The sequence below is a fragment of the Vespa velutina genome, chromosome 20 (genome assembly GCF_912470025.1).
Source record: "Vespa velutina chromosome 20, iVesVel2.1, whole genome shotgun sequence".
In the NCBI taxonomy this organism is placed as follows: domain Eukaryota; kingdom Metazoa; phylum Arthropoda; class Insecta; order Hymenoptera; family Vespidae; genus Vespa; species Vespa velutina.
In genome coordinates, this window is record NC_062207.1 from 889,942 (window position 1) to 903,990 (window position 14,049).

A 14,049-nucleotide genomic window follows, 5' to 3' on the forward strand; every position below is an offset into this window, starting at 1 on the left:
AAATTTAACACCCTTAGATACACTTAAGCAGTATGATTCATTAGTATCCTATACGTATATTTTTAAATTCATTGAAACGCAAACCCTTAAATATCTCGATTTGAAAATAAATGGACTTAGGTCACTTTCAAAATAAACGGCTCAAATATTAAGTAGTAATAATTTGACAAATTTAATATTTTCAATCAGAATAAAAAACTCGATTAGATATGATTTTTACATTCTTTCATAACAAACAACAAATTTAATTAGAGGCATTAACGATTTATGCCATTACCTAACCGCGTCTAAAACGTTATATATAAAACGACTTTTTTTATTTATAAAAATAAGAATATGCAAGTATTTAAACTGCACAAACAAATGCGGCAAATGACACCAAATTAGTAACGTGCAAATTCAAAACAAGTTTTAGATCTATTTTTCCAAAAAGTTCTGCTTGATGATAAAGATATTATAGCATGAAAATGCATCATTGAAAGCAGAAATGTTTCGTGAAAGTATTTCATGCTATAAAATTCGATAATGTCGCAATAATATATAATAATCTTTGCCATGGTTTGAATATTTTTAATGCGATTATAATATAAGGAAGAAGGTATATAACACTTTCAATGGCAGTACATTTCGAAAAAAAAAGAAAAAGAAACAAAATAGACAATTAACATTTTTCTATCGAATATTAAGATCTTTTTCTTTCTGTTAATATATTTTCCCCCTTCACAGAACTATTATAAAAAGACATTTCATTGAATTCAAATGCTCTTGTATGTGGTGCCATAGTAGTATAAAGAACATAGTGCTTGACTTTAGTCAAGTCAGCACCATAAAATGGTATTTCATTACTTTCTAATGTAAGAAATTGAATACTATTTATACTTGAAATACTACGTCTAAACATTTGTGTTACAAAATTATCTTGAATAATTTTTAACAAAAACGAAGCATTCTCGTGTGCATTAAACAAACGATTATTAGTGCCTGTGGGCATACTGGAAGTGATATCTTTGTTTTTTTTTTCATTTTCTTCGCAAATAATTTAGAAAAATGACTTGATTGTTTAGGTAACGCACCAGGAAGAGATGATAAATTCTTATTTGGAGCTTCAGAAGAAGATTCGATTATTAATTGAAAGGATGTAGGCCGTGGTAGAACAAGCATCGAAGATATTTTATGTATATGTTTACGTGGTAGAAGAAATAACCCTTTTTTTTAATTTTTGTGTTACGTCTTCTTTCGCTGCCATTGATGAAGACACTAACACAAATCCTGTTTTCTATCGAATATTAAGATCTTTTTCTTTCTGTTAATATTTTTTACCCCTTCACAGAACTATTATAAAAAGATATTTCATTGAATTTAGATGCTCTTATATGTGGTGCCATAGTAGTATAAAGAACATAGTGCTTGACATCAGTCAAGTCAGCCCCATAAGATGGTATTTTATTACTTTTCTAATGTAAGAAATTTAACACTGTTTATACTTGAAATACTAAGTCTAAGCATTTGTGTTACAAAATTATCTTGAATAATTTTTAACAAAAACCAAGCATTCTCGCGTGCATTAAACAAACGATTATTAGTGCCTGTGGGTATACTGAAAGTGATATCTTTTTTTTTTTCATTTTCTTCGCAAATAGTTTAGAAAAAAAACGTTGAGAGGATGTAGGCCATGGTAGAACAAGCATCGAAAATATTTTACGTATACATTTACGTGGTAAGAGAAATAATTCTTTTTTTAATTTTTGTGTTACGTCTTCTTTCGTTGCCATTGATAAAGACACTAATTCACACAAATCCAGTTTTCTATCGAATATTGAGATCTTTTTCTTTCTGTTAATATTTTTTACCCCTTCACAGAACTATTATAAAAAGATATTTCATTGAATTTAGATGCTCTTATATGTGGTGCTATAGTAATATAAAGAACATAATGCTTAACTTCAGTCAAGTCAGCCTCATAAGATGGTATTTTTTACTTTTCTAATGTAAGAAATTTAACACTATTTATACTTGAAATACTGCGTCTAGATGGTTGTGTTACAAAATTATCTTGAATACTTTTTAACAAAAACGAAGCATTCTCGGGTTTATTAAACAAACGATTATTAGTACCTGTGGGTATACTGGAAGTGATATCTTTGTTTTTTTCATTTTCTTCGCAAATAGTTTAGAAAAAAAAACATTGAGAGGATGTAGGCCATGGTAGAACAAGCATCGAAGATATTTTACGTATATGTTTACGTGATAGGAGAAATAATCCTTTTTTTAATTTTTGTGTTACGCCTTTTTCCGCTGCCTTTGATGAAGACACTAATTCACACAAATCCTGTTTTGGAGGTGATACATTTTCGTATTTTCTTTTATTAGGTATATCAAGTAACTCTATTGGATTTTTCATAGCCATTTAAAAACTTATAGATTTGATTATTAGAAATATCAATACCCATAGATCGTTCAACCAAATTTTGATCAGGTGCAGCTTGTAACAATTTTGTATGTGTATCTGCGTAAATTTGATCTAATTCTTCCACTTAAAATATCAAATCGTTTAATCATTTATTATTATCTTCCATCTCGCTTTTAATCTCAGTTGTATTTTTCTTTTTTTCTTTGAAAGTACCCACTTTCCTATTTTCATATAATCAAAACAATCAGATTTATGTTTGAAGTTGCTCATGTTTGTTTTTAATAATTTATTTAAAAATTTTATTTAAATATTTTATAAATTTATATATTATATGTTAATTGTAACTTTGCTTGAGAAATAATTTCTGATTGACTACCAACTATTTTTGTGTAATTGTTGGAAAATATATTATTTTCTCTACTGGTATCATTATCAATAATGCATTTATTTATTTGTATATTTCCTTTCATCGTGTTATTAGACTCTACTGATATTTCATTATTTTCGTAATGAATAGTATTTTTTACAAAACTCTCAACATTCTTTAAATTGTTTTTATCAATATTAGTATTTCCATTCCAAGAATTTGTAATATTTTTATATTATACAAGTTATTCAGTGCAGAAATTTTATTATTTATTTTTTTATGTCAAAATTATTATTATTATATTCATCGATATTACAAGGCACGTTTGGTACTACATTTGAAAACATAGTAGTCTCAGTTGTTAACATTTTATCATATGTACTATAATCAAAGAAATGAAATTCTAATCGAAAACTGATTCTATGAATTCTTAACTGTCAAACTCAACAAATTTCAATCCCGATGAAATAAAATCAATTCTTCGGCGAAGATTGATATTTAGCTTTTATGTATAGTAAGTGATCAATCCAATATCGGTAAAGAAACTCAAAAGCTCACTGTCAATACTGCAGAATCTATGTTCCAAATTTACGTCCTATAGCCGCGAATAGGTACTTCGCGTAAATAAAGTGAAATGTGAAGTAATAGTATCTTGTAAATTAAATGCTGGATTTTTTAGGGTATTTTTGCAATATTTTAATTTTATAATACTGTAAGTGCAACTTACATGGAATAGAAATATATAATAAAGATGTGATATCATATATATATATATATATATATATATATATATATATATATATATATATATATGTTGACATACACGTGAGTCTCTCCATTGTTCACAGTACTTTCTCTTAAAGATCATATAACACCATTGGAAACATTTATCCTTGGAAATAGTTAATCGACTAATAATTGGAAATAGTTATCGACTATTAGCTAAACAAAACATATAGATAAAAAACACATAGCAATCTTTGTTTGGGCTTAGGCATTCTTACTAAACTATCTGAGTTTCGATAATATGTCAACCCGGCCAATAAATAAATAGTAAAAGTAGAAGTCTAGACTCGATAAGCAAAGGGTTGTCTGGCGCTTAGGAAGAGTTCACGGGAGAGTCGCTACATATGGTTTTTGCATCATCAACGTGTATGGAATTTTACCTTGTTCCTAACTCCTTCTCCATCTCACATTGCGGCATCTTTAGATCGGATTTTTGCTACTTTGTTACTTTGCCGAAAAAGCATTTATTAGAGTATTCAGTACAAGCGAAAAAAAGAAAGGTAATAATTCCAACGATCGAGCTGGAGGAATTAGAGACAGCCGACATGCGTTCCTTGTCAACCATAGGACATGATAAGAGCGCGACCGAATCTCATCGAATTTCATCGAGCTATACGGATTCGAGGACAAAGATCTTGAATCAGTGGACAGGACCGCTCCAATTCCTTATTTTCCCCTCACATGTTATCAAAGGAACAAATCAACTCCCACATTTAAGCCATAATTCCTTATCCTCCCTCTAACAATTCACATTCACACTTTCCAAACTCTATTCAGTCATGTAAGGCAATCTTCAAAGAAACTAACGAATGTTATGAAAAAGCTCTCCAATGCATAAAAATAGATTCATTAAATTACGAAGAAAGAACGATTGCCGAAGAAATGATTAATTAGATTTATTTCATTAGACTTATTTCATCTACTGAGAGACAAACTGACGTATTATTACGTAACCATTTACCATTACGCATAATATCGAGATTATCGACTCGATTGTCGCCGTGCGTTAGTATCGTTTTTCTCCCATACACAAAAACGAGATTAACAAACAAGTAAATAATCTAATAGAGAATGATGTTATGCGACTAACAGTATCACCATATAATTCACAACTGTGAATGGTATGGAAAAAGGAATATGCGAACAGAAATAAACAATAGAGACGTGATAAATTACCGAATGATTAACGAGAAGACGAAAAAAGACAGCTATCCAACACCAAACATTACCAACATTCTCGATCAATTAGGCAGCGCAAACTATTTCATTACGTTTGGCCTTGCATCAGGTTTTCATTAAATAGCAATGAGCGAAAGAAATGTACCTAAAATCACCTTCTAGACACCTTACAGAGATTACGAGTTTACACATATATCATTTGGATTAAAGAACATGCCATCCACTTTCAGAAATTGATGAATTTGATACTTGTAAATTTATAAGGAAACGAATTATATGTATAGTTAGACGACATAGTTATATACTCAAACTCATTCGCGGAGCATGTTATAGAATTCCGCAAATCATTAGACAGATTAAAACGAGCAGGATTAAAACTCCAATGAGATAAATGCAATCTCTTAAGGAAAGAAGTGACTTATTTGGATCACATCATTAGTTCGATCGGAGTAAAACCAGATCCCGAAAAGATAAAGGCCAAAAAGAATTCCCGGTACTAAACTCGATAAAAAATATAAAGCAATTTCTAGAACTAGCAGACAATTCATTTCTAGAACTAATGATTGATTTTTCTGCTATCAGTAAACGTTAATGAATATCTTCAAAAAAGGCGTTTTCAAATAGGAAAAGGACAGCAAAACGCTTTTAATACCTTGGTAGATCAATATCCAGATTTCAGTCTGAATATTGTAAGTTTGATGAACCAAGCCTTTCATCTTTACTACAGATATTTCTAACTATGCAAGCGAAGGAACAGATGGGTCAGGATGAGATAGCAAAAGATCTATCTATAACTAGATTGCTAAATCAAGCCGAACAAAATTATTTCAATATAGAAAACGAGCTATTTACAATTATTTACGCCATGAATTATTTTCTATATGGAATACAATATAATTTAGTAACCAATCATTTGGTTAATTTCCGTAAAGAATCCTACTTCATTGGGGATTAAAATTGGCGAAATATGAATATCATATCGTTTACGAGACAGGGAAAAGGAACGTCAACACAGACGTCTTGTCTCGAAATTTTATAAATCTTTATAAACAAATGGTGTATATCACTAATGTGTGAGTACTGGACTCCTTCAGCACTATATACGTACGCGATAGCCGTCATATTGTCTAAGCAAAATAATATTTCACATCCCCTAACGCGAAGCATTTTACCGCAAAAAATGCAATTAACAATTCAAGATAATTCATATGATTCTTTCTTGCCTGTTTGTCCCAAAAACTAAAAGCTTTAGCTCCACAACAACTTCTCTAACAACTCCAGCCTGACAAAGATGAATCTGAGAAAATTTCGAGAGCATAGGTTTGAGTTTTAATTAGATTTGGCAGCATTTAGTTTCCATCAGTCAAAATCCTTTAACATTAACTTTGTTATTAAAATCTTTCCTTCATAGTTTCCGCCATTAAACTTTAATGCTAACAATTTTTGTCTCTTTAATTGCTTACGGTAAATGAACCCGTAAGCTACTGCAGGACAAGCAGCCGTTAATACCCCGAGAAAAATTCCACAAATTTTCTAATTTTGTTTATTTTAAATTAGTTTAATACTTTTACTATTAAAATCTTTTCCTCACCTATTAAATTTAAGTTAAATTTAAGTTAAATTTAAAATTAATAATATTGATAACGAAACCAAGATACATTTTTCCGCGACTAAAGAACTTTTCCTGCTGAGAATATATTTATCACCTTCCATCTCATCAAAACATAGAAGGATAAACACTGTTTTAATTATCTTTACTACTTTTTCGATGACGAGTGGCTTATTGTTCGGGCTGTTGTTCAAGGCAGATCTTGTGAGGTTCTATACGTCTTTGGTATGAATTTTAACAGAAGTTTTTGTTGTTGATCCACCGGATGGTAGAGTATTCTAAATTTCCCTGACTTCAAAATTTCGCTGCTGTTTTAGATCTGTGAATTCATTTGGATTCTTACCTAGAACCTTCAGGATGCCATTTAATGATGTCTCTTTCTCAGTCGCAGTGTCTGTTTTAAATTCTCCTTTCCTAACTACATCCATTTTTATAACTCGAATATTTTCCACTTTTTTACTTTCTTTTTCGCCATCAATGTTTAAGAAAAAAAAAGAAAACATTGAAATTAGATAATTTTATAAAGCGCAGAATACAGAAGAATTATTTGTGCCAACTATGATGTTGTTCTTATTGAACATAATCTCAAGTGAGACTTGTCTTGTTTTGTATAGACTGGCAACGTTGTGTGGACATTATCCTCCAACTTTGGTGTAGAAAGATAAGATTTATTTCTTTATGTAATTATTTCCTTGTGAAAATTTTGGTGTGAAATTTTCTTTTTGAACGTTGATTAACTCCTTAACTAACTTTATTAGATTATCAATGCGGTTTCCAAACCGCATGTATTTTATCAACTCTACGACATTAGAAACTGGATCTTGATCTTTTTTTCTTCTCAACTATGTTCTCCGACGTATTTAAATATAATTTAGTATATTTCAAAAAGTAAAAATTTAAGAATTATTTTGGCCAAGTTGCAAAAAACATGTTAATATTTAAGCACAACGAAACAATATGAAATTGCAGGTCTTGACAGTCGAAGAAACATGATGGTTGAGCGCCACTTTTTTAAAAAATGCGTTAAACGTTGTGATTTTAGCATAACAAGCATGACTACATTATTATCAATGAAAACGAGACATATAATATCGTATATTATATCTTCTCTTATAGTATTCTCGCATAATCCTATGTTATTCTCTCATAAAAGAGTTACGAAGGCGTGCGCTAGGATACGACAAAAATAAAAAAAAAACTGGTCTAAATTAAAAACCGATATTCAAAACTATATACAAAATGCCACAAAGTTGTTAGACGAAAAAGCTTGTTTAATTAAAGATGCATCAATCGATGACAATTGCAGATACATCTAGAAAGGCGTTTGACAATATTTCAATAAATATCGTGAGTCCAATGCCTACTACACAAACAGGAAATAGTTACCTATTAACAGTTCAATGACTATTAACCAAGTATTCTATATCTATAAGTTTCTTCGGAGGAAATCGTAGATGTAATCATAAAAAATGTAATATGCCGATTCGAATTACTTAAAAGCATCTTAACTGATTATGTAACAAATTTTCTATCTGAATAGAAAAAATCTTTTATCAATCAATAATCAGATAAGCACGTATCATTCACGTCTAACGGATCGATTGAATGTTCTTACCATATACTAGCAGAATTTTTAAAATATTTTATTATCAACAACGATTGGATTGAAATAATTGCAATAATAGGTAAGAATAATGTAAAAATACGCACGAGTTCGGGCACTAGTATAGTACATACTAATCGACTTAAAATTAATAAGTTGAAGCGGCATTAAAACGGACGTCGATAAAATCGTCACCACGAAATAATATCACCGATATACGGTCTTGGCAAACGCAGCATGGTGCAACAATTGTTTTCCCTTGTATGATGACGATCGATAAGGTAAATCCCCATTATTTCACTAATCAAAATTTCGTAATATAAGCAGCATAGACCTAGATCCGAGCATCAATTGCTCGTCAACGTTCAAAGGGAACTTATTTAAACTGAAGAGGAAAAAATTCAAAATAAAAATTATTAAAATAATAATAATACTTATTTTAGTAAGAATGGTAACCGCCATCAGCGAACACGCGTGCATATGAACACGTGTAGGGATGCTGGGATGAACCTACGGTAATATCAAGCAAAGCCTAGATATTAGTAAATATTTTTAACATTTCACGGATGCGAAAATTTTTTGACCGCTTCAAGTTTTCTTAGATTCGGCTTAACTCCATCTTCCCCAATGATATGGCTCAAATATACGACTTCTCTTTTTAAAATTCATACTTATCTGGCTGTAGTTTTAAATTAGTTGCTCTTAGTCATTCTATTAGCTTGTTAAATTTAATTTCGTGTTCTCGAAGCGATCTCGCGAACAAAACAACGCCGTCAACGAACATTTCTTTGTCTTGAAGCCCCGTCAAGACCATTTTTAAGGCCAAATGGCATGCATATGAACTTATAATAGCCATGTGATATTAAGAATGCTGTTTTGTGGCTATCCTCTGGATGCATTTCTATTTGGTGAAAGCCTGATTTTAGATGGAAAATTAAAAAATATTTCGCCGAGCCCAACTGATCTAGAAATAATATTTGGAAGAGTAATATTTATAAGTTTCTCCGATGGTTTTTGCTTTTAGTCCTCTATAATCCATCACCATTCTCCATTTTGGATTCCTCATTGAGTTAGCTTTTTTGGGAACTATTCAAATTGTAGAATTATAAGGTGAAACTGATGATCGGATAATTACATCAATCAGGAGTTCTATTTGCCTGTTGATTTCTTCTTTATGCACTGGCGGAAATCTATATTATTTCGTGTTTATAGAAATTTCGTAATAATTCGATGGGAAAGTATTTTTGTACTTCCCAAACTTTCTCCGGGTAGGTGAAAGCGAGCATCAGAGGTTACTGGTAAAAGTTTCAAAACGCTCTTCCTTTCTTCTAAATTAATGTGTTCAAGTCGTAAAAGTGACTCCACTTGAACTGCTGTATTTTCATTATTTATTTCATTCGGTTGAGGCTCATACCTAAAGTACTTATTCTCACTACTGGCTACGAGAGCGGCAGAAATAATTTTTACTGAAGCCTACGTATTTCGGTTTTCGGATTTGAAAACGTTAGATTGCGGATCTTCCCGTGCACAATCGTCTGAATTTCTGATTTCTTCCTAGCACGAAGTTCTGAGGTTCGTACTTCCGCTTTCGGATCTATTCTCGCAATATCTACTGGATTTCGGCTTTCGTATTTACTCCTCTTTGAATATTCGCATATAAACTTGCAAGGTCAAAGTCGATATTATTATTTCATAATCATGATTAGTGGTATTTATCGCCTTGAAATAGGCTTGTCCTTGTTCATTTTTAACTAAACATCTCCCATATATATCTCAAGCAGAGATTCAAATTTGGAAATCTCTTTAATTTCTTGATTTTCTATGCGCCATTAGAACAAGATGTTAGTCAAAGTGTGACCGTGAATTAGCTCTCGGTTCTCAAAAGATATTTCTTGATTTTTGAGCTCTATACATTCCTTAGCATAATTCACGCTAACGCCAGCTTCCTTTAAAGATTCGTTTCCTAAGATTCCGTTTTGTTCTATGGAGAAGGTAGGATCTACTACATGAAAGCGAACTGAATTTCTGGAAAGATTTACGCTAAAAAAATCGTGAGTATGGATGTGATTGTTCGTTAATCCGCTAATTTTTATTATCTCATTTTCATCTCTCATTCTCCCCTGTTTTAATGATATTTCATTAATCAAATTGATTTCCGAACTGGTATCAATCATAAAAGTGACTGCCTTACAGAATTTCGTTGTATCAAGATATATCGAAGGTGCTTTAATCATAGGTCGATAACTGATTACTGTAATTTGTCGGTGCTCGTTGCTTTCGTTATCAGCAATTTGTGAAGCGGCTCCGCCCGCGTTGTCACGGGACGAGCTGCTTATGGCATTAGCCGATGCGCTCGAATCTGAATTTGGACGGTCATTGCTATACTTAACCCTTATCGATCGTAAGTCATCTCTCACGTGACAATTATACTTTGTCGCTGCAGTCGTACATCACATGGGAGGTGACAAGAAAAAACCTGCCGAAACGCGCTCTCTGTGAAATGTGGGCACGATTGTCTTGAAAATAAAAGTTATGCCTATAAAATATTCAAGTGAAGAGGAAAATGATATAGAAATGAAAAATGTTGATAATAACTCATGATAATTGGATTGGAATCGAGAATGATGATGATGGTCTCCCTAGTAGAATTCCTTTTACAAATATCAATCATCAAATTTTTGGAAATGTTCAGCAGCCTATAGATTATCTCAAAAAATTTATTATTAATGAATTCATAACAGAAATTATAACGAAAACAAACTTATATGCGAAGGAACAAATCGCAAAGAAAGAATTATTTACTAAATCAGTTCGATAAAACTGGAAAAACATTTCGTATGAGGAAATACTTCCTTTTTTTGGTTTGATTTTGAATATGGATACAATCTACTTAAGACATAGATTATTTTTCCAAAGACTTCATGTGCAATATGCCATTCTTCGCTAAGATTTTTAAGAGGGAGCGTTCTTTTCAAATTTGAAAATATGACTAAATTTTAAAAATCAATTTTGGAGTTACAAGTATTAAAAAACACTCTCTTACTAGCCACCATAGCACCTGACGAAATGGCCTATGCACTAATGAAATTACCACCAATATACTGAGTATATGTCCATAATAGCAGCCGAAGTCATCTATCTGATAAGATGAATCGAACGAATGCTATAAAGAACTACCAATTACATATAAAAATAGATTGTACTATTTAGCACCAAAAACTCATATTATCTTAAAAAAGCTTTACCTAGAGATTGCAACAAACTTTTATCGAATATGTACAATCTACACGGGACTTAGTACAGAATAGCACTAAAATTAATGGAATCGATACCTTTAACCATTGGTAAAGCCTAAAACCCTATGTCGATTCGGAGCATCACGGAACCAGCAGGATAAATTCCAATAACGATTTAGATAAATTGAGATTGCACATTAGTGAAGAAACCTGCTACTCTCGATGGATGAAGAATCATTGGACAAAATTGCATCAAGTATGGGGCAACGGCTCCGGGGAGGCTTCATAACATTTGAATTAGCAAGCACCAGAGTACTCGTCATATTTATGATTTTCTGACTAATGAAATACATCGCCGACATACTCATTCATAGTTATAAACTCCATAATATATATGGATGAAGTTTACATCTCGTAGATGCGTTATGAAATTCATTGACACTTATCATTTTTGTATATGTCATGTGTATGTCATTGTCGCGCCCAACCTATTTTTTTCTGGATCACTTTATTGTCAAATTAATTTTAATAATCAACCATTCCCAGGGAGAAAAGAAAAAAACAATCCGAGAACTGTCGTCCACCTGAAAGCTAGTTTTGGAGATGAGCCATGTTACTAACCAGTAACAATGTTAGGAAAGGGTAAGTATTTTAAGAAATACTGAAATTTCGAACAATAGTTCTGAGTAGTTGAATTCTTTGAGAACCATTCATACCGAAAGAAATAAAAGAGCCTCATTCTCACGTTATGTCTCCACTGACCAAATTGAGCCAAGTGGCTAGATCGTTGTAAACGGGCGAAATAATATAAAATTTTAATTTTCTTTTTTTTGTTCGCGACGCGATGCGCCTCTCAAGAAAAGAAATCAGGGCATACGAAAGGAAATTAACGAAACGCGAAGTTAAAGTACAAATTTATATGTCGGAAATAATGAAGGAACAACTAAAAAGAATGGAAAAAAATCTACAAGATCGACGTACCGAATTGGAAGATCGCTAAATGGCATTACTCTGTCGCAAAAAAGAATTATATCTTTTTTAGATTGTATCCATATTCAAAATCAAACCAAAAAGAGGAAGAATTTCCTCATACGAAATGTTTTTCCAGTTTTATCAAACTGATCTAGTAAATAATTCTTTCTTTGCGATTTGTTCCTTCGCATATAAGTTTGTTTGCGTTATAATTTCCGTTATGAATTCATTAATAATAAAATTTGTGACGTTAGATGAAACACGCGAAAGTAGTCGCATTCAAAACTTAGATCCAGAAGCAACCTAAGGCGAAATTCCGACTTAGAAACATTGAGAAAAGAAAGAACAATACCGCGTTTTAACATACATAGTATTCTTGTTCTGCAATTCATTCGAGCTTGTAAACGTACATTGGATATTTTTCTTAGCTATCTTTCGACTGAATTCGAGTATGCATTAGTGAGAATGATTCGCGCTAAACTAAACGGACATGCTTATTTGCTGGTAGAAGAAGAAAATCTGACAACAATAAACCAGTTAATAGATCTACTAAAATCCGCGTTTCAACCATCGAAATTGTTCAGCTATTATTAGGGTGAACTCTCTAGTATATATCGAAAAGCTGACGAGCATGCATGACGGAATAGAGACATGAAGCAAACAATTATTGAGGGAGAAACTATTCGACAAAATTTCGACAAGAGAGCGTTAGTCAGTCAAATCAAATGAAGTTCTTGAATGTTTCGAAAACAGTTTATCACCTGAATTGAAAATTTTGCTAAAATTGGAAAATAATTTTGACCTAGCATCCACATCAACAACACTTCTTCGTGTCAGTCAGATCGCAGAAGGTAAAATTAGAGAAGGTAAAATAGAGAAGGTAAAATTGCCCATACGGAAGAGTGCCGTGGAAGTGATTGCTGTGAACAGACCAAATTGTAATATATGCGGAAAGATTGGACACATAGCTGTTCAATGCTACAAGAAATAACAATCAGTCTCCTACACTAACGTTGCTACTAAACCGCCTCTTCGTGATAGTGAATTTCTTCGAGCTAACAACCGAAATAGTGCTCCCCGAGGACAAAATGATCGCGCAAATTCAGGTAGGACGAGATCTTCTAGTACGAGGGAACCTATAATCTATAATTACTGTAAGAAAATCGGACATATAAAGAGAAATTACCGAAAATTCAAATACAATAATGACGTTCAGGGCGGACGTTTTAGAAAATGCCGTGAGCATTCCGAAGCATTGTATACAAAGCCGTTCTCAAAATCGTTCGTCCTCTTCAAGTGACGAAGGCAACGAGTATAATCGAGTACGACTAATAAACTGTTCAATGGTAAAAGCATTTTCTGTATATCCAGATGCAATGAAATTCTGCAAGGCAGTTATCCTCATGATCGACACTTAATTTAATGAAGTCAGATGTTATTAAAACAGAGGAAATGGTAGATGAGAGCAAAAATATTAAAATCAACGGAATTACGAGCAGTCACATTACACTCAGGGCTTTATTATGATGAATCGTTTTGGGAAATCGGTCCGCTTCCATTTAATAGATTTAGTAGAATATTTACAAGAGGATAGCATGAGCGTGAATTACACCAAAGAATGTGTAAAATTTAAAGATCAAGAAATATTTTTCTATAAAGAGCTAATTCATGTTCCCGTTAGATCACAGTTAGAGTACAATGTATCGATGTCGCGTAGGAAACCAAGGAGCTAAAGAAGAATATATTCCCAGATTTGAATTTTTCCCCGTGATATTTATACGGGAGATGGGTTGATCAAAAACAAACAAGAATAAGCATACTTTAAAGCAGTAAATAATACTTTATGACTATAACATAATAATACTTACTCTTACTTTGCAATCTTAC

The 14,049-nt window shown here is 32.2% G+C and overlaps 1 protein-coding gene across 1 annotated transcript in view; it reads left to right on the top strand.

The window, feature by feature from the left end:
* Positions 1-14,049, top strand: part of LOC124956083 — a 71,454-nt gene that overhangs the window by 43,698 nt on the left and 13,707 nt on the right. Inside the window, exon 8 of the mRNA XM_047511459.1 lies at positions 11,737-11,832. The gene's annotated coding sequence lies outside the window, so the exon portion shown is untranslated. The remainder of the gene's footprint in view (positions 1-11,736; positions 11,833-14,049) is intronic.